The 18,892-nt window shown below is 45.6% G+C and overlaps 1 protein-coding gene across 1 annotated transcript in view; it reads right to left on the minus strand.

Moving 5' to 3' along the window:
* Positions 1-18,892, minus strand: part of aqp12 (aquaporin 12) — a 36,378-nt gene that overhangs the window by 7,140 nt on the left and 10,346 nt on the right. The gene's annotated exons all lie outside the window — the stretch shown is intronic.

The raw sequence follows: 18,892 nt of genomic DNA on the forward strand, positions 1-18,892 counted from the left end.
CAGCAGTACAATGCAATACATGATAAACAAAATAACATTAATTTACAGTAAGTGTGTGTGTGTATATATACTTGTATATGGGTGTGTATAGTTATATATAATGTGTGTGTGGATTAAATAGTTAAATTAAAAACAGTATTTAAAAAAATCAGAAGAATATGAGGTAGTGTTCATGGGTTCAATGTCCATTTAGAAATCAGATAGCAGAGGGAAAGAATCGCTGAGTGTGTGCCTTCAGGCTCCTGTACCTCCTTCCTGATGCTAACAGTGAGAACAAAGCATGTCCTGAGTGATGGGGGGAGGCTAGTGCCCATGATGGAGCTGGCTGAGCCTACAAAACTCTGCAGCTTGTCTTGATTCTGTGCATTGAAGTTTATATAACAGCTGGTAATGCTCTCTACAGTACATCTGTAGAAATTTGCTGGAGTCTTTGGTGACTTACAAATCTCCCAAATTCCTAGTGAACTATAGACCCAATCTGCTTAATCTCTCTTTATCTGATGACCAAGGGATGTATCTGTGGCACTTGTATAGCACTCCCTCTGCTGCAAGCATATCTGCCATAGGTAGGCAGGTTCAGACTTGTGCACAATATTCCAGGTGCAGTCTCACCAGGGCCCAATGTATTTGGAGTGAACTGCCTATCTACACTTATAATCAAATCTTCTTGAAATACAGGGAATGTATCAACTTCAAACTCCTATTATAATTCAAATTCCTATTATATCTGCAGTAATAGTATCTAATAACTTTGTACACCGGAGATTCTGCAGATGCTGGAAATCCAGAGCAACACACAAGATGCTGGAGGAACTCCAGCATTCATGAAGGGTCTTGCCCTGAACTGTCAACTCTTTATTCATTTCCATAATACTGCCAGACCTGCTGAGTTCCTCCAGCACTTTGTGTGTTGTTGTAATAACCTTTCTCTATAGTAACGGATGAAACTCAGAATTTTCTGTCAATATAGTGAAAATACCCAGCAGTGTCAACAGGTAAAGAAAAATGGTTAATATTGAAAATTAAATACCTCACAGAAACACAGGAGCATGAGTTTTGCTGAACAAACCATGGCCTACCACTCTTCTTTCCCCAACATTGTACAACCCGAACGTGTCACAAGGCACGATGAGAGCACAGGTATTGCCAAATTATAGTTAGCAAGTTATGGCAACAGATACAGAAGTGATACATGGAAAATTCCCAGTGAACCTTTGGAAATTGTAGATTTACTGTCATCTGTTCCTGTGGAGAATACTCCACTCATCGCAGTAAGACTCGTATTACTCACCAGAAGAGATTTCTTTAATATCAGTGGATGGGCAGAACATGTCTCTGTTATTCAATAGCAGCAGGTCTCATGAAATGTTTCTCAGAGTGAGGCAGAGGCATTTTGTTTTGAGGATATGGTACAGTGATGTGGCGCTGAGGAGGGTGGGACCAACAAGTCCATATCAACCACCCATTGTCACTAATTGTGTTTCATTGTCCCACATCCCCATCAAAAGCCACACACACCCCAGATACATGAGTGACAACATGTAGTGCCAAATAACCTACATCTCTGGGATGTGGAAGAAAACTAGACTAAGTGGTAGAAGCCCACATTTCCTCAGAGAATGTGCCAACCTCACAAACACAGCACCAGAGGTCAGAATTGAACCCAGGTCGCTGTGGCTAGAGGCAGCACCTCTAATGGCTGTGTCACGGCGCCACCCGCTTTAAAACTATTACAATACTATGCAAAAGTCTTAGGCACGTGTTTTAAAAAATCTATAAAGTGAAGTTGCTTTCAAAAATAATGAAATGCAAAGTTTCTAAGTATCAAGAAAATACTCTAAAGAGCAATAAACAGTAAAAAAAGCTAAATCAAATCAATATTTGGAGTGACCACCATTTGCCTTTAAGACTGCATCAATTCTCTTAGGTACAGTCACGCAGTTTTATAAGAAAATCAGTTAGAAGGTCATTCCAAGCATCTTGGAGAACTTGCCACAGTTCTTCTGCAGACTTTGGCTGTCTCGCTTGTTTCTGTCTGTCCAGGAAATCCCGGATGGCCGCAATGATGTGGAGGGCACACCATCTGTTGCAGAACTCCTTCTTCTTCTTTTCACTGAAGATAGTTCTTTATGACCTTGGCCGTCATGGTCCTGCTACAGAATGAAGGTGGGACCAATCAGACCAGATAGTATTACGTGACAGATAAGAATATGCATGTAACCTCTAGGCATTGAGCATTTCATTGATTCTGAGCAGATCACTAACTCCATTTGCAGAAATGCAGCCCCAGACCTGCAGGGAACCTCCACTGTGCTTCACTCCAGACTGCAGACACTCGTCTAGGTAATGTTCTCCAGCTGTTCAATGGACAGTTTGAGCCAAAATTTTCAAGTCATGACTCAACAGTCTAAAGCACTTGTTGCCATAGTTCTACCCTTGTGTCTCTGTGTGTGGAGAGTCACTTGGCTTTGTTTCCACTTCAGGGAATGACTTTTTAGAAACATAGAAAACCTACAGCACAATACAGGCCCTTAGGCCCACAAAGCTGTGCCAAACATGCCCTTTCCTTAGAAATTACCTAGGGTAATCCATAGCCCTCTATTTATCTAAGCTCTGTGTACCTATCCAGGAGTCTCTTAAAAGACCCTATGGTATCTGCCTCCACCAGTCACTGGCAGCCCATTCCCACACTCACCACCCTCTGCGTAAAAGAAAAAAAACAACAACTTACCCCTGACATCTTCTCTGTACCTACTTCCAAGCACCATAAAAATCTGCCCTCTCATGCTATCCATTTTAGCCCTGGGAAAAAGCCTCTGACTATTCACATGATGAATGCATCTCATCATCTTACACACCTCTATTGAATCACCTCTCATTCTCTGTCGCTCCAAGGAAAAAAGGCCAAGTTCACTCAACCTATTCTCAAAAGGCATGCTCCCAATCCAGGCAACATTCTTGTAAATCTCCTTTGCACCCTTTCTATAGTTTCCACATCCTTCCTGTAGTGAGGCGACCAGAACTGAGCACAATACTCCGAGTGAGGTCTGACCAGGGTCCTATAGAGCTGCAACGTTATCTCTCGGCTCTTAAACTCAATCCCACGGTTGATGAAGGCCAATGAACTGTATGCCTTCTTAACCACAGTGTTAACCTGTATAGCAGCTTTGAGTGTCCTATAGACTCGAACCCCAAGATCCCTTTGATCCTCCACACTGCCAAGAGTCTTACCATTAATACTATATTCTCGCATCATATTTGACCTACCAAAATAAACCACCTCACACTTATCTGGGTTGAACTCCATCTGCCACTTCTCAGCCCAGTTTTGAATCCTATCAATGTCCCGCTGTAACCTCTGACAGCCCTCCACAGTATCCACAACACCCCCAACCTTTGTGTCAACAGCAAACTTACTAACCCATCCCTCTACTTCCTCATCCAGGTCATTTATAAACATCACGAAGAGTAGGGGTCCCAGAACAGATCCCTGAGGCACACCACTGGTCACCAACCTCCATGCAGAATATGACCCGTCTTCAACCACTCTGTCTTCTGTGGGCAAGCCATTTCTGGATCCACAAAGCAATATCCTCTTGAATCCCATGCCTCCTTACTTTCTCAATAAACCTTGCGTGGGGTACCTTATCAAATGCCTTGCTGAAATCCATATACACTACATCTACTGCTCTACCATCATCAATGTGCTTTGTCACATCCTCAAAAAATTCAATCAGGCCTGTAAGGCACTTTGACAAAGCCATGCGGACTATTCCTAATCATATTATGCCTCTCCAAATGTTCATAAATCCTACTTCTCAGGATCTTCTCCATCAACTTACCAACCACTGAGGTAAGCCTCACTGGTCTATAATTTCCTGGGCTATCCCTACTTCCTTTCTTGAATAAAGGAACAACATCTGCAACCCTCCAATCCTCCGGAACCTCTCCCGTCCTCATCGATGATGCAAAGATCATCGCCAGAGGCTCAGCAATCTCCTCCCTCGCCTTCTACGGTAGCCTAGGGTACATCTCGTACAGTCCCAGTGACTTATCCAACTTGATGCTTTCCAAAAGCTCCAGCATATCCACTTTCTAATATCTAAATGCTCAAGCTTTTCAGTCTGCTGCAAGTCATCCCTACAATCACCAAGATCCTTTTCCATAGTGAATACTGAAGCAAAGTACTCATTAAGTACCTGTGCTATCTCCTCCGGTTTCATACACACTTTTCAACTGTTGCACTTGATTCTCTCATGTCTTATCCTCTTCCTTTTTGGCAGGAACTCTTCCATGAAGACCACTTCTAACAAGACTTCTCTGGACTGTAGGGGGATATTCTTGGGTTCCAGTGGTTCCTGTGAGTTCAGAGCAAATAACAGAGCTGGACTTCTGATTTAGAAGGGATGCCAGTTTGATCTATCTCTTGTCTGCTGCACTCAGTTTCTGTGGCTGACCACGGTATTTCTGGTCTTCCTCCTTGCCTGTTTCTTTGCGCTTCTTCATAACAGCTTGGACAGTCCATCATGAAATTCCTGTCTGCTGCAAAATTTCTGCTTGGGAGAGACCTTGCTGATGCAAGATGACCACCTTGTGTCTTGTTGCTGTGCTCACTCTTGTCATGGAGTAGGAATTGATGATTTGAGGGTTAAACTGTCAAATCTGCCACAGTTTAGTTTGGTTGTCCTTCCCCCAGTTTGATTCATTCTACACCTGTTTTTGTTACTGTTAATCAGTCTAGTTCAGGTAACTCATGTCGTTAGTCATTAGTACCGGTTTGTTATCTTTGTTTAATCATGCACTGGGCTGTATTCCTACAAAGTAATCACTTGTTTTTTTTGAAAAGTGTTCTATTACTTAATAACAAGTAAGACATACAAAATGCTGGAAGAATTCAGCAGGCCAGGCAACATCATTGGAAAAGAGTACAGTTGATGTTTCTGGCCATGACCTTTCAGCAGGACTGGAGAAAAAATAAAGTTACTTTAACAAAGTACATACATTTCTCTAACATTTAATTTTTTGGAGAATGAATATCTGGAAATCTAAAATTTGCTCATTTCTAATGACACACCAATGAAGAAAACAAAAAGTAAATATCTAAAACAAAAGAGTTATATGAAAAAATCTAGCTTTGCACAGTACTGCATGTTGGATCATTAGGTACATTGTATGATCACACACTGTCAGCAGAGCTACCATTCTTTCGAGTCATGGTTTATGTTATGTACTTAAATTTTCAGTAATATTGGAGTAATATTGTAAATATATTGTCAGATTCATTGCTGTTTACATAATTCATTACTGGTTGTACATCATCACGCCACCATGACATATACGTGCCTCGGTAAAGTCGTGTAAAAGCAAAAGCGGAGTACATAAGTTATTCCTGGCTCTGTGTTTTTATAACTTTTATGTTTTGGAGTTATAAAACAAAACCGGTGATGAGGAAGTTATCAAAGAAGCTGAGATGACTACCTACTTGATGAAGTGCAGAGGGACATTTGAGTTTTTTAAAAAGTGTAGCAAATGCTTCTTCAGAAAGGGATAGAATGGTAGAGTTTTTTAAAAGAGAAAATGGATGAAATTCATGGTTTCATAAAGAACGAGTACCAGGCAATAATAATAATAATAATAAATAAAAGAGCAGAAGTTGCTGGCTACATCAGAAACTTAGATGTGGTCGATTGCACAATGAATAACTAGATTTTGTATGAATTGAACGGTAATTTAAAGCAAATGGAATAGTCAAAGAGAAATGAGTGCCAGTTTCACTGAGAGTAATAGGTGGGAAAGCATACCGTTTGCTTAGAAGTTTAACTGCTCCATCCAGACCAGCTAAAATGAGCTTTGCTGATATCATGAAAGTAATGTGGGAATATTTAGAACCAAAAACATCTTTGATTGCAGATGCTTTAGATTTGATAAGTGGAATAAAAAGGAAGGGAGTCCAGTTCAGGATACGTAGCTGAACTGAAGACGTTGTCTGGGCATTGTCAGTTCAGTGATGGGCTTAATGATGCCCTGAGAGATTGTTTAGTTTGTGGAATCTTACAAGACAATATTTAAAACGGATCCTTACTGAAGCACAAGTGACATTTAGAAGAGCAATTGAATGGAAACAGCAGACAGAGACGCAACTGAGTTGCAGCCAGGAATGAAAACGAGCTTGAACAAAATTGTAATGTCTAAACAGAAACTGACGTAGCCAGACAAATTGTGTTACTGTTGTGGCAGGTGTTCACATACACCAGGCCAATGCAGGTTTAAAGGTGAAACTTGCAGAAAGTTCAATAAAGTAGGACATACACAAAGAACATATTGGGCAGACGAGAATAAATGGATTGCACAGGGAAGAGAAAAAGATAAAAAGTCAAGTTGCAATTTCAAAAGGAACACTAATCTGCATGCTGTTAACTAAAAATCTGATAATGATAAGAGTGACACAGAACTGAGTACCCTTGAGATTTACAATGTGAAAACTAACAATAGACAAACAATATGGCTTACACCAGAAGTGAATGGTAAATTAATTCAAATAGAATTGGCTCAGCTGTTTCAGTCATTCCACGAAATGAATTTGAACAACGTTTCAAAGATACTGAGTTGAAGCCTGCAGATATCCGACTAAGAACTTGCACTGGAGAAAAGATTATTCTTGTACAAATGACATTTGAAATACAACAATCAACAAACCTCATTGGGCTCGTATGTGGTAAAAACAGGAGGAACAGTATTGTGGGGTTGTGATTGGCTGAGACAACTACAACTTGATTGGAGATCCATCTATCATTTGCATGCCACATCCTCTACAACAGAGTCAATGGAAAGTAAATTAAGGAAGGTACCGGATGATGTCACAAGTGTTCAAGGATGACATTGGAAAACTGAAACACCTCAAGAGTAAAATAGTCTTAAATGAAAATGCCACACCCAAGTTTTACAAAGTGTGTCTGGTTCCTTAAGTCATCAATGGTAAAGCAGCCAGTGAGCTAGATCATATGGAGGCAGAAGGAATTATTTCTAAGGTTGAGTGGAGCCCATGGGCAATGCCTGTGGTCCCAGTAGTCAAGAAGAATCAGTTTTTCAGGGACTGTGGGAATTTAAGGTCATCATCAACCCAGGACTGAAAGAAGATCAATACCCTCTGCCCAGGATACAGGATATCTTTGCAAACCTTTCTGGAGGGAAACACTTCAGTAAAGTGGACTTGGCTGAGGCCTACCTACAGATGGAGACAGAAGAAGAGTCCATACTGTTTCTCATCATAAACACCTACAAAGGGCTTTATTGCTATAATGGGCTTATTTTTGGAGTTGCATCTGCCCCTGCACTCTGGCAAAGACCAGGTGGTACAAGGCTGTCCAGGCACTCAATGTTACCTGGTTGACATCATTGTTACTGGTGAGGATGACAGGGAACACCTTCAAAATCTCAAAACAATGTTAAAATGATTAGAAGATTATGGGTTCAGAGAACAAGATTCACTCAAGCTTGCTGAGAAAATTTAAGCAGTAGTGGATGCCCCAAGGTCAAAGGATGTATCACAGCTGTGGTCCTTTTTTGTGTGATGCCCTGGTTCACATCGTTATTATAATGCTGTATGTAGTTCATTTAGCAGCTCCGTAAGAGCAGTCTGTTCTGCTTCCAGCCTGTTTGGGTTATTGTTGAATATAAGGAATGATGTGGTATGCGTGTCATCCAATTAGCAGGAGGTTTTCTTGGTGAGGGACAATAAGGTTGGTCTTAGGCTTTCGTTCAAGAGGAGATGAAGAGGGAAGACACTGGGGAGAACTGGTCGTAGCATGCGATCCGGTGGGAGACCCGTTTGTTCGAGATGGATTGTGAGTGACGTTCAGAAGGTGGAGTGTGCTTTCACACTGACCGAGAGCCCAGTGTGTGATTGACAGAGGAGTTCAAGATGAGCTCCAACTTGTGCACATTTGACTGTTTAATTAGAATGGGCCCTTTTTGTTATTCTTTATTAACCCTTCAGTTAAGATTCGTTAATATAATTCCTTTAATCATTTGCAGACTGTTATTTTGTGGCATTAATTTGTAACAGGGTAGCAAATTACACAGCATCCACACAAACCAGAGGCTCAGAGGTTTCAAAGGTACATTTAATGTCAGAGAAATGTATACAATATACATCCTGAAATGCTTTTTCTTCACAGCCATCCACGAAAACAGCCCCAAAGAATGAATGATAGACAGTTAAATGTTAGAACCCAAAGCCCCCCCCAGCTCCCCCCCACACACAAGCAGCAGCAAAGCAACACACCCCCACTGAGCACTCAGGCGTGTAGCAAAGCATCAATAGAGACTTGCAGAACCCCAAAGCCTACCCATTCACCCAGTAATTCGACATATCACAGGCTCTCTCTCTCTCTCTCTCTCTCTCCCTAATAAGGGAAAAAGAGGTGTCCCCATTTCACATCGAGTGGGGAGACATAACAAAAAACTTGCTGATTTACTATGTTAAAAGTCTGTTGCGTCACTTTTTTCAAGCTCTGTGCCCAAAGATCTCAGGTCTCTGGGCGCACAGCCAGCAGCCAGCTTGCTGCTATTGATCTTCCGTTTACTCCCACATGACATACCAGATGGCAGCACCGACCTCAAATCCGCCCACCTCCAAAGCCATGAAATCCCGGAACCTTGAAGGTGCACTAGTTGTCTAGGCCACATCCTTGGTATATCGAATAGCGGCTAGTCATGAGACCCTGTCGTGGGTCCCATTCCCGCAAAGAACTATAGTCAGCAAGGAACTTCAGGTCAGGGTCTTCAAAAGAACCCTGAAAGGGAAAAATAGAGATATTAAAGATAGAAATAGAGCTGTTTCTGAAGATGCAAGGAGTCGCTGTTAGGTGCCATCATCCTCCTAAGCTCCACCCATATAATGGCTTCAATCTCACCCATTTGGCAGGGCCAGAGATTGTCTTCCCTAGACTTACACAGCTGAGGAAACCCGAGTGTTTCATTAGGATTTGTCAATCACTCTAACAGGTTCTCGCCAAACCTCACTACTACAGAGCAGGAAGAAATGGCAACAGACAAAGCAGTTTGAGGTGGCTTTCCAAAAGTCAAAAGAAACGGTGATGGTACACACTGCGCTCACACATTATGATCCATATTGTCCAGTGAAGCTTGCCTGTGATGCCTCAACTTCTGGTCTAGGTGCAGTCGTGTCACACACTGTGAGTGATGGAAGTGAGTAGCCCATAGTCTTTGCATCATATACCCTCACCACTGCAGAGAAAAAGTATGCAGATTGCCAGAAAGGTCTTGAATCTCGTTTGGGGTGTGAAAATTTTAACCATGACTTTTACAGAAGAGAATTTATCCTCACTACTGATCATCAACCACTAGTGTCCATTTTCAATCTACTGCAGCAGCACAAATGCAGAGATGGGCTCTGTTTCTTGGAGGACACAATTAGCAGATCAAATTCAAGAGGACAACTACTCATGGAAATGATAGATTGTCTTATATACTCTTGGAAAAGGAAATATCTGGAAAGATCTACAAAAGACAAGACTCCTTAATGCAAATTGAACTCTCCTTACCACGGTAGAGGTGATCCAAAGAAAAATGGAAAAAGTCCCCACACCGTCTCAGGTCTACATGGCCACCCAAAGTGGCAGGAACGTGCAGCAGAAACTCCAGTTCCCCCATTTTTACCAGCGACAAGATGAACTTGCCCTTGGTGGAGTGAGAGTTGCTGTACCATCCAAGCTGGGAGTTAAAGTGCTAGAGGAGCTACATGCCAGTCATCTAGAAATGGTCAAAATGAATGTGTTGGCTCAAAGCTTTGTCTCGTGGCCTGGGATCGATCAGCAGATCGAGCAGCTTGCCATGCAGTATGGAAAATGCCAACACATCCAGAAGATGCCAAAAGTAGTGCCCCTCCATCCCTGGGAATGGCCTGCATTGCCTTGGCAGAGGATTCATATGGTTTGTGCCAGACCATTCATGAGCACAAACTTCATGGCAGTAGTGGATGCAGCTACAAAGTGGCTTCCACTACAGGCTCTCACATTGTCGATGTGTTGACAAGTCTCTTCACAGGGGACTGGTGTTCCAGAACTCTTAGTGAAAGACAATGGAGCACAGTTTGCTGTGGAACAGTTTCACTCATTCTTGAAAAATGAATGGAATAAGACAAACTATATCTGCTCTGTACCACCCAGCTACAAATGGGTTAGCGGAAAGGTTTGTCCACTACACCAACACTGAATCAGAAGCTTGCCAATTTCCTTCTTGCAAATCACAATACAGCACACTCCACAGGCAACAACTCATCAGCTCTGCTGTTCCCTGTTGTCCCTAGTGCTCACTCTTGGATCTCCTCAAACCCAATCTCAGCAGGAGTATACAGGACAAACAGCTGAGACAAATTGAGTGCTCCTCAAATGACAAGATTCGCTGTTTCACTCCTGGACGAGCAGTCCTGGCGGAGGACTGCAGAGCTGATGAGAAGTGTATATTTGAAAAGATCAAGGACAGCACTGACCCCTCCCCTACATAGTGGAGATCGGATATCATCTGGTGATGACATGTTGATCAGTTGAGGAGAACAGAGTCAATTGTTGGAGAACAAGGGGGTCCAAAATTGTCAGAATCACTTCCTGCAGTCCCAGAGTCAACTCCTACAACCACCACGGAGGCGGCCCCAGAACCCGAGATACATAAGTTCACAGCCAAACGTCTCACCTGCCAAGCAGAGTGACCACCCCCCCCCCACCCCCAGCCACCCCGCTCACCTTGTCAGGAAAGACGTTATCCCACAAGAGTAAGAAATCCTCCACAGCAAGTAAATCTCTAGGCCTGAATGGGACAATTTAAGATTCACTATGTGCAGATGTCTACACAGTCGCTATATTATATAGTAAGGTATTTTGTGTGTGTGTGTGTGTGTGTGTGTGTAGAATAAAGTGCAATATATTATATACTGGAGTTGAGATGCATTCCATATTGAGTTGGAACTTATAGCTAAGCAGGGAGGAGTGTTTTGTATTTAATATTTCAGTGATATTTCAATAATATTATAAATATATTGTTTGATTAAGTTTTCTTTGTTGTTCACACAATTCATTATGGTTTAGTTTTGTTGTTACTTTAGTGAGGCGCATGCACATAACGTGGTGATGCAATGACATATGCCATTTACGTACTTTTACATATAAGTCATAATGTTACTCCCAGCTCTGTGTTTGTCTTTCAATTAGTTTTATGTTTTGGAGTAACAAAACATAACAGTTTAGGCTGGGAAAGACAAATGTAAATTTGTAGCAATATTCTGAATATTAATATTCATTTTCATGGTATAGAAAGCAGTTGCATGTAAATGGCCTGAATAAAGATCTCCAAGGAGTAGGAACTGGTTATTTAGTAGAAAGCAGAGCTGGGGGGGGGGGGGGAATGTTTTATTTATATGGGGACTTGTCTGCAGAGTGGGAGATCACAGACTGAGTTGGAGGCAGTTGTGAACTTTATATGCCAGTTTTAAACAGTGAGCGGGGCCTCTCAGGACTTGTCTGCAGAGTGGGAGATCACAGACTGAGTTGGAGGCAGTTGTGAACTTTACATGCCAGTTTTAAACGGTGAGCGGGGCCTCTCAGGACTTGTCTGCAGAGTGGGAGATCACAGACTGAGTAGGAGGCAGTTGTGAACTTTACATGCCAGTTTTAAACGGTGAGCGGGGCCTCTCAGGACTTGTCTGTGGAGCAGGAGATTGCTTGAGTTATTAGTTATTAACAAGGGCCATTGTGTGAGTCAGCCAGGGAAGCTTTGGCTCAGCAGGCTTTGGTGAGAACAGGCGAGGTCTAAGGGTGCTGGGTCTTCTGGAATCATTTTGTTGATTGTAGAACTCAAGTTTAAGAATTTAGAGGCAAAGATATAACAAGTGTAGGCAGGATGATGGTTAAGGCAGTTGAATTCTCCTCCTGTAAGGTGTGGGATTTTTACCTGATGACTACATTTACAGGAAGTGCTCCCAGCTTCAACTCCTAACTGACAAGGTCAAGGAACTGGTGTTGGAGCTGGATGTAGTCAGGATCATCAGGAAGTCCTCACAGATGAGATTTTTATTGAGGTGATCATACCCAGAGTGCAGGCTTCAGATAGGAGATGGGTGACCACTGGGAGAAGAGGGTAAGGGGAGTAAGCAGTGAGAGCAGGGCTCTCCCACGACCAGTCTCCTTTTGCAAAACGCTGGTAGGGATGACCCATCAGGGGTAGAGAATCAGCACTCAGGCCAGTGAACTGTGGCCAGCTCTGAGACTCAGCCGGGAAGAGTAAACTCAAGCAGAACGATAGTGTTAGCAGACTCCACAATTAGGAAAGGCAGGCAGAAGATTCTGTGGCCATGAAAGAGACACCAGCAAGGTGTGTTGTATCCGAGGATGTCTCACAGCTGCTGCAGAATATTCTCAAAGGGCAGGGTATGCAACCAGAGGTTGTAGCACACATTGGTGTCAATGACATAGGCGGAAAGGGGGAAGAGGTCCTATGCACTGAATATAGGAAGTTAGGGAAGATGCTGAAGAACAGGACCTCCAAGGTAGTAAAGTCTGGATTACTCCCTGTGCCACATCAGGGCTGGAATAGGATGATAGTGCAGATGAACGATTGGCAAAGGGACGAGTGAGGGGCAGGGTTTCAGGTTCTTGGATAATTGGAACCTTTTCTAGGGCGGGGGGGGGGAATGGGGGAACCTGTACAAGAGAGACAGGCTGCAGTTAAACTGGAGGAGAACCAATATCTTGGCCAGGAGGTTTGCTGGTGCTACTCAAGAGGGCTTAAATTAGTTTTGCAGGAGGATGGGAACCAGAGCACCAGGTCAGAAGGTGGAGGGATGGAGAGGAAGGTGGATGTTGGGCAGTAAAAATTGACAGGAGCAAAGTGATAAATATGATGGGATGGATAGTTTGAAGTGTGTGTATTTTAATCCTAAGAATATTATCAAAATGGAACTATGATATTGTGGCCATTACTTGGTTGAGAGAGGGACAGAAATGAGTGTTTAATGTCTCAGGGTCGTGATGTTTTAGAAACGATAGAGAAGGGGATGGGAGTGGCCTTACTAATCAGAGACAGTATCACAGCTGCACTCAGGACAATATTGGGGGCTCATCTGCTGAGTCTATATGGATAGAGCTCAAAATAGGAAGGATTCACTCTGATGTGATTGTGCTACAGCCACAAGGAACAGGTAAGTAGGCAGATTAAGGAAAGGTGTAAAGGTTGTCACGGGTACTTCAAATTCCCTAATATTAACTGGGACCTCTGAGTGCAAGAGGCTTAAGTGGGACTGAATTTGCTAGGTGAATCCAGAAGGGTTTTTAACTCAATATGTAGATAGTCCATTAAGAGGAGGGTTTGTACTTGGCTTGGTTTTGAGTAATGAGCCTGGCTAGGTAACCGTCTTTACAATGAGTGAAGAGTTAAGGAACAGTGACCACAGCTCCTCAAGTTTTAGGATAGCTATAGATAAGGATGTAAGGACCCGGCAGAAGAGGATTAAATTGAAGCAGGGAAAATTACAAGAGCATCAGGCAGGAATTAGGGAGAGTTCTTCTTCTTGTGTTGTTATATGGCGGTTAGCAATTAGGGAGGGTTCATTGGTAACAGCTGTTTTTGAGCAAGTCCATATCTGAGATGTAAATCAAGGGCAGGATACAGGCAGAATTAAAGAATGCTGGAACTGTGAAGTGGAGAACATTTCAGTTGCTAGAAATGTGAAACAGAATGCTGGAAAGATTTAGCACAACAATAACATTGCAGGTAGGAAATTCTGACATGAACAGGAAAGGCTGGTTATCTGAAAATCAGTAGCATGTCCCATGAGTTGCAGAGTGCATGGGTGGAAGATGAGGTGTTGTTCCTTCAGGTTATGTTGGGCTTCATTGGAGCAGTAGAAGAGGTCATAGCCAGAGGCACTGTGAAGTTGCCATTTCAGAATCAGAATAATCAGGTTTATTATCACCGGCATGTGCCGTGGAATTTGTTAACAGCAGCAGTTCAATACAATACATAATATAGAAGAAGAAGAAAAAAATAGTAATAAATAAGTAAATCAATTACAGTATACCTATATTGAATAGATTAAAATCATGCAAAAAAAACAGAAATAATAAAAAAGTGAGGTCGTGCTCATAGTTTCAATGCCCATTCTGGAATCGGATGGCCGAGGGGAGGAAGCTGTTCCTGAATTGCTGAGTGTGTGTCTTCAGTTGTTGATTGTTGAACTTTAACAACTTAAAAAAATATTAGGTATATCTGGCCAAATCATGTCCTTTTCATTAACCGAAAGAATGTGAGTGTGTTTGGAGGGATGCATGAGTGTACATATATGGTAATTCAGTATCCAAGGACAAACTTCATTTTATTACAATTTTTCACTCCGTTGGTTACCTGTTCACGAAAGGGAATGCCAGATGGCCGCGGACAGGCAACAGGGTACAGTGCATTGTGTAGGAGAAGTAGGGCTGTCTGACCAGCCTGGGATCAGGGTCTGAGGGACAGCTGATTGTGGCAGTAGAGAGAGACCATGATTAGTAATGGGGAGGACTGAGACCCTGGGAGAAGGAGTCACAGATTCATACAGCATTGAGTTGGTCCATTCAGTTCATCACACCCATTGGCACTCATTCTATTTCTGGTGTTGAACATTTACAACTAAAACAAAACCAGGCCTCAATGGGGATACCATGATAGAGCAAGGGGAGGCTGGAGGGAAGATGGTACAGAACGCACTCTGCCACTAATAACACACCTGACTATGATCTCACCTGACTATTTATTTTAACTGTCTTCTGAGGGATAACATTGTGCAGGGGTAATATTGACCCCATTGTTGATATACTACACACTATCCAGCAGCCTCTTCACTGACACTGGTGTCAATTCAAAAGCACCACTGCATGACAGGTAGAAATTAATTATCATAACCAAAATTTCACTGTTTAATCATATAACAGTATCTGGGACATCGAATGTCCTTTTTTCTTCACAGAAAGGAGGAAGAGGTTTAAACTTAGCAGAATACTTCTTTCCATATGATGACCCAGGAGGCCTTTCAGACCATTGACTTATGCCAGCTCCCAGAAGAGAAATCCCATCATTCCATTCTCCGTCTCTTTCTTCCCCTGTACCTCTGGCACCTATTCCCTCTCACACATCCATTAGCACACTGATCATTTCACCACTCACCTACGCTAAGAGCTAATGTTGCAAGGCAAATCAAACACCCTCAATATCTTCAGGATATGGAAGGGTACCACGGCACCTGTGGGAAATCCTAGAGAGCTCAGGGAGAATGTGCAAACTCCACACAGACAGCGCCAGAGGTCAGAATTGACCCGGTCCCTGCTGTGGCACCTCTCTACAAATTTGTATCTTTCCTCCAACAGATATTTAAAATAATGAGGGGGATAGATAATTGACGTGAATAGGCTTTTTCCATTGAGAGTAGGGGAGATTCAAACAAGAGGACATGATCTGAGAGTTAGGGGGCAAAAGTTTAAGGGTAACACGAAGGGGAATTTCTTTACTCAGAGAGTGGCAGCTGTGTGGAATGAGTTTCCAGTAGAAGTGGTAGAGGCAGGTTCAGTATTCTCATTTAAAGTAAAATTGGATAGGTATATAGACAGGAAAGGAATGGAGGGTTATGGGCTGAGTGCGGGCCACTGGGACTAGGTGAGTGTAAGCATCGGCATGGACTAGAAGGGCCGAGATGGCCTGTTTCCATGCTGTAATTGTTATATGGTTATATTGTAGCGGTGTGCTACACGCAGCGCTAAAATTACGACACGGAGTCGGTAACTGCAGTCGAAGGAAAAAACTTTATTCGAAAACTTCAGCTCACTTTTAAGCCTCTGTCAACCGGCCCCCAATGGCGCAGAGGCTCCAAAGCTCTGTGCTCGCAAACCCCCGTAGGCTATCTAATTGTGAGTCGGTTCGGATACGCCAGGAAATGGGTCGCCACATAACCACCCCCCAGAACCGGCGATACACCCCCCAATGTCCACAGTCTGGGCCAGAACCTGCTTGGGAGGTCGGCCTCTGCGCCGAGGCGCCGGAAACTCGGCCGGTTGCGCCAGGTCCACATGGGCCGGTTTGAGGAGGTCCACAGTGAAAACCTCCTCTTTCCCCCCAACGTCCAGCACGAACGTGGACCCGTTGTTCCGGAGCACCATAAACGGCCCCTCGTATGGCCGCTGCAGCGGTGGCCGATGCCCGCCCCTTCGTACAAACACAAACTTACAGTTCTGTAGGTCTTTGGGTACGCAGGTCGGGTGCCGCCCGTGCTGTGAAGTGGGTATGGGGGCCAGGTTACCGAGCTTCTCGCGTAGTCTGCCCAGGACTGCTGCGGGATCTTCCTCTTGCCCCCGTGGGGCTGGTAGGAACTCCCCGGGGATGACCAGGGGCGCACCGTATACCAACTCGGCCGACGAGGCGTGCAGGTCGTCCTTGGGCGCTGTGCAAATGCCGAGTAGGACCCAGGGAAGCTCGTCCGCCCAGTTGGCTCCTCACAGGCAGGCCATGAGGGCCGACTTCAGGTGACGGTGGAAACGCTCCACTAGCCCGTTCAACTGTGGGTGGTAGGCAGTGGTGTGGTGCAGCTGAGTCCCCAAAAGGCTGGCCATAGCTGACCACAGGCTGGAGGTGAACTGGGCGCCTCTGTCGGAGGTAATGTGGGCCAGTACACCAAAGCGAGATATCCAGGTGGCGATCAGGGCTCGGGCGCAAGATTCAGAGGTGCTGTCAGTGAGCGGGACTGCCTCTGGCCATCTTGTGAACCGGTCCACGATAGTCAGGAGGAGCCGTGCTCCTCGCGACACTGGCGGGGGGCCCACGATATCCACATGAATGTGGTCGAAATGCCGGTGGGCAGGATGGAACTGCTGCGGTGGGGCTTTGGTGTGCCGCTGCACCTTGGCCATCTGGCAGTGCATGCACGTTTTGGCCCATTCACTGACCTGTTTGCGGAGTCCGTGCCAAACGAACCTGCTGGAAACTATCCGGACAGTTGTCCGGATGGAGGGATGCACCAAGTTATGAATGGAGTCGAAAACGCGGCGCCGCCATGCTGTCGGGACGACGGGACGGGGCTGGCCGGTGGCGACGTCACAGAGTAGGGTCCTCTCACCTGGGCCCACGGGGAGGTCCTGGAGCTGCAAACCGGAGACTGCGGTTCTGTAACTCAGAATCTCCTCATCTGCCTGCTGCGCCTCTGCCAGTGCCTCAAAGTCTACCCCTTGGGAAAGGGCATGAACGGTAGGGCGAGAGAGCGCATCCGCCACGACATTGTCCTTACCCGAGACGTGCCGGACATCCGTCGTGTATTCAGAGATGTAGGACAGGTGGCGTTGCTGGTGGGATGACCAGGGGTCGGACGCTTTCGTAAACGCAAAGGTAAGCGGTTTGTGGTCCGTGAACGCGGTGAAGGGCCGACCTTCTAGGAAGTACCTGAAATGCCGGATTGCCCGGTAGAGCGCCAACAGTTCCTGGTCGAAAGCACTGTACTTGAGCTCGGGTGGCCGCAGGTGTTTGCTGAAAAACGCCAGGGGTTGCCAGCGACCTGCGATGAGTTGCTCCAGCACCCCACCGACTGCCGTGTTAGATGCGTCCACTGTGAGGGTGGTAGGGGCGTCCATTCTGGGATGTACTAGCATTGCGGCGTTCGCCAAAGCTTCCTTCGTTTGAACGAAAGTGGCGGCGGACTCCTCGTCCCAGGTAATGTCCTTGCTCGGACCCGACATCAGGGCGAACAGGGGGCGCATGATCCGGGCAGCTGAAGGGAGGAAGCGGCGGTAGAAATTGACCATACCTACGAATTCCTGAAGGCCTTTGATCGTGGTGGGTCGGGGGAAGTGGCGGACCGCATCTACCTTAGCGGGCAGTGGGGTTGCCCCGTCTTTAGTAATCCTGTGGCCCAGGAAGTCAATGGTATCGAGTCCGAACTGGCATTTGGCGGGGTTGATTGTAAGACCGTACTCACTCAGTCGGGCGCAGAGTTGATGGAGGTGGGACAGATGCTCCTGACGACTGCCGCTGGCTATGAGGATGTCATCCAAATAGATGAACGCGAAGTCCAGGTCCCGTCCCACCGCGTCCATTAACCGCTGGAACGTCTGTGCGGCATTCTTCAGGCCGAACGGCATGCGGAGGAACTCGAAAAGGCCGAAAGGGGTGATGAGAGCCATTTTGGGGACGTCGTCAGGATGTATCGGGATTTGATGGTACCCTCGGACGAGATCTACCTTGGAGAAGATCCGTGCGCCGTGCAGGTTTGCTGCAAAGTCCTGAATGTGCGGCACAGGGTAGCGGTCCGGTGTGGTAGCCTCGTTCAGCCTGCGGTAGTCGCCGCACGGTCTCCAGCCCCCCGTCGCTTTGGGCACCATGTGCAGGGGGGAGGCCCATGGGCTGTCGGACCGCCGGATGATCCCCAATTCCTCCATCCTCTGGAACTCCTCCTTCGCCAATCGGAGCTTGTCCGGGGGAAGCCGCCGAGCACAGGCGTGGAGGGGTGGTCCCTGGGTTGGGATGTGGTGCTGTACACCGTGCCTGGGCATGGCTGCTGTGAACTGCGGTGCCAGAACCGATGGGAACTCCGCCAGGACCCTGGTGAAGTCGTTGTCGGACAGTGTGATGGAGCCGAGGTGAGGGGCTGGCAACTGGGCTGCACCCAGGGAGAACGTCTGAAAGGTCTCGGCGTGTACCAGACTCTTCCTGGGCAGGTCGACCAGTAGCCTGTGAGCCCGCAAAAAATCCACACCCAGAAGCGGTTGGGCTATGGCGGCCAGTGTGAAGTCCCACGTGAACTGGCTGGAGCCGAACTGTAGCTGCACCTGACGGGTGCCATAGGTCCTTACGGTGCTGCCGTTCA

This window comes from Hypanus sabinus, chromosome 2, assembly GCF_030144855.1.
Source record: "Hypanus sabinus isolate sHypSab1 chromosome 2, sHypSab1.hap1, whole genome shotgun sequence".
Taxonomy (NCBI): Eukaryota; Metazoa; Chordata; class Chondrichthyes; order Myliobatiformes; family Dasyatidae; genus Hypanus; species Hypanus sabinus.